This window comes from Cornus florida, unplaced genomic scaffold, assembly GCF_030987335.1.
Source record: "Cornus florida cultivar Cherokee Brave unplaced genomic scaffold, ASM3098733v1 CherokeeBrave_3.0.0_Hap2_Chr04, whole genome shotgun sequence".
In the NCBI taxonomy this organism is placed as follows: domain Eukaryota; kingdom Viridiplantae; phylum Streptophyta; class Magnoliopsida; order Cornales; family Cornaceae; genus Cornus; species Cornus florida.
Genome location: NW_026775574.1, coordinates 80,205,963 through 80,209,057, shown reverse-complemented (window position 1 = coordinate 80,209,057; position 3,095 = coordinate 80,205,963). Strand labels below are relative to the sequence as shown.

Here is a 3,095-nt window from a genome sequence, read left to right as displayed (position 1 = left end):
TTCTTATTCCAATTTAGGATATTGTATTGTTTAAGTCATTTTTAACTGTTTTGTTTACTTTTTTTTTTAATCCATGAATAATGTATTGTTTAAAGTGATGGTTTTCAGACGAGCAAATGACTGTTATTGCCATTAAAAATATAGTCGTTAGGAAAAAGTTACCCAATTTTTTAATTTTATTTTATTATTATTTTTTTTTTTTTTGAGACCGAAAATTCGGAGAGCTGATGTGCCTATTTCCGGAGAGTCAAAACTGTTGACGTGGCTATGAGAATTAGTGAGATGACTCATTTTTTTTTTTTGAAAGATTACTGAGAGCATCTCCAGTACCTTCTCAAACTCAATTGTTCCTTTCATTTTTTTCCTCGTGTATATCAATGTCTTTCATGTCAAATATTCTCAAATTGATGATGACTTGCTTCCTATTGTAGTGGTCATCCGCCATCCAAATTGGAAATTGAAGACCTTGAGAGACAATGCAACAGCATTCCTTTGAAGTTTTGTCATGTTCAGCATGGACGCGTCAGTTTCTTCTCCTTCAACGGAGTAGAGCTCCCTATTCTCCCATGACTTCCTTGTGTGGATAGAATGTAAGTGTTAAATGAGAATAATTACATTCAATGTCATGACATAATTGGTGTTGCAAGTTTATAAAGCCTGACATAATTGGAGTTGCAAGTTTACAGAGCCTGACATCTAGATGTAGAACTTATATTAAACTCATGATCGTAATGTTTGATATAGATGGAAATCAGTTTTACAGTGTGTACATGAATAGCTATCTATTTATGTCTTCACATTTTTTTCCTTTTGGATCATGCACAATTCTTATTTGTTAATTATATGACTTATTTTTGGTTTTCTGTTCTTGCAATATAAATTGGGGTAATTATTAGTTTTGACTTTTGACTCCTGAGGGAGGGAACTAGAAGCCAAACAATTTTGTCCCAATTATCGACTTCTATCTTCTGTTCGTTATTTCTGTAATCAAAGTTTGACAATAGAAACCATCATCAAAATCACAAAGATAGGTTTTGCGGTATGTAAATACTATTCATTTTAATTAATATTTGCTGGCTTGTTGGAAGAAGGATCGATTATTAGGTATGGTTGGTGAGCTAAAGTCTGTTTAATTTGAACCTTATGCTTTGTTTTTCTTTTCTTTTTTCTGGACATTTGACTTTAGGTATTATGATAAAATTAATAAATTTTTGTTTGAGATGAGTTGGCATAACGGTGTTATTCATGTTCTAGAACTAGGAGAATTACATTGACTGGACTGTAAATTTTAACATGAACAAATCTAAAGAATAAGAAAGCACAAGTCTTCGTCTCTTCCCATTAAACAGTACGTAGTAGTGCATTTGGTCATGGTCTGACCACCAAGCAGAAAGTGATGCTCTCTTGCAAACAAAATACACGCAGGGATGTATGCTTGTATATACACATACAATCCTGTTTACAACGATGAAAATTTTATCAGCTGACTACTAACTGTAGTATGCTTCAAGTATCATATCGATTAGATTTCTGTAATTTTTGATTGTTGGATTATGGAGAATGCTCATATCTGAATAATGCGTTTATCCCTCAATGACAAACCAACCTATCCTATCTAGTGATGTGGTCAATGAAAGAATCCAACTCAAAGCGAGAAGCACCATCTTCTTCTGTAGATTGTCTGATGGTTCTACCCAGTTCCTCAGCCCTCTCTCTCGTTTCATTTCCTTCTTTTGATACCATCAATCTTTTCACAGCTTTTCTTATGGTTGATGAAGTCGCCAGCTTCTCCCGGTGTGCCCATTCCCGGACAACCAGACCAACTCTCAGTATTTGTGTTACCAACATTGCATTCCTTGGTTGGTCAGAGTGCATTGGCCAGGCTGCTATAGGCACTCCCATAGTAATACTCTCCAAGCATGAATTCCATCCACAATGACTCATGAATCCACCAGTTGATGGACGCCTCAAGATTTCTAGTTGAGGTGCCCAATCTCTCACCACCATTCCAACTCCTTCGATTCTCTCTTCGTACCCTTCGGGCAGTTCAATTCCATTAGCTTCCCCAGCAAAAATGTCTCCTTTATCTGCATTTCTCAATACCCAGATGAACTTCTGTTTGCTCTGTTCTAGCCCAAAGGCAAGCTCTTTGATCTGTTTATCTTCCACTAAAGCAGTTGCTCCAAAAGAAACATATATTACAGATTTTGGATCTTGTTTATCGAGCCACTCCAAACATCTGTGCTGTCTATCTGAGCATTTGTTCTCAAAGATTTTCACCAGGTTCGCTGGTGCAATTGCCCATTGCTTCTTGTTTCCAGTCATTTGCTCCTTTGCTAGTAGATCAATGTAAGTACCTTCCATCAATTTGCACGAGTTAAAGATATCTCCAGATCCAAGTTTCAGAAGATCATATCGAGGAACTGCAAAGTTTATCAACTCGAAGGTAACACATCCTTCCACGGAGGATGTTAAGCCTTCTGGGTCTACTTCTTCTTGGAATGGTTTTCCTATGGCTTTCCATCGGTTGAGAAATGAGATCTCGAAATGGCGGAGATGCAGTGGAAAGCATAGGATTCTGCATTCGGGAGAGAAGCAGCATGCTGAACTACCGAAGTCATAAGAGGGTCATGGATTACTACAATTCTTTTGGCTGTTGGGGAGATTTCATGTAAGAGTGCAGCAACCGGCTGGCGGAGATGCAGAGAGGCCTCGAAGCATGGCAGAAGATGTGCAGGGAACTTAATGGAGGAGTTAGGGTTGGGAGTAGGGGAGTGTTGGGGAAAAATCAACTCCCTCCAACCCATTCAACGGTTGGCTATTGTTGAGAGTTAAATCCCTCCTTCATCATACAAAGCGGAAGCATCATCACATCACGTTAACACAAGCATATATAGAGATAACAATCATATACATCCACGCACAACACAATATTTTACATGGTTCACCCAACTCTAGGGTTACGTCCATATGGGAGAGAGATTTCACTATTATGAATCAAGGAAGAGATTTCACATGTCAAAACCGCACTCACTCACTCATCATCTCTTATGAGGTTACATGTATATACTCGGGAATTACATATACTCTCCCCT

The 3,095-nt window shown here is 37.9% G+C and overlaps 1 pseudogene; it reads right to left on the bottom strand.

The window, feature by feature from the left end:
- Window positions 1-1,611: 1,611 nt before the first annotated feature.
- LOC132305189 (zeatin O-glucosyltransferase-like) lies at window positions 1,612-2,807 on the bottom strand (annotated as a pseudogene).
- Window positions 2,808-3,095: the final 288 nt, after the last annotated feature.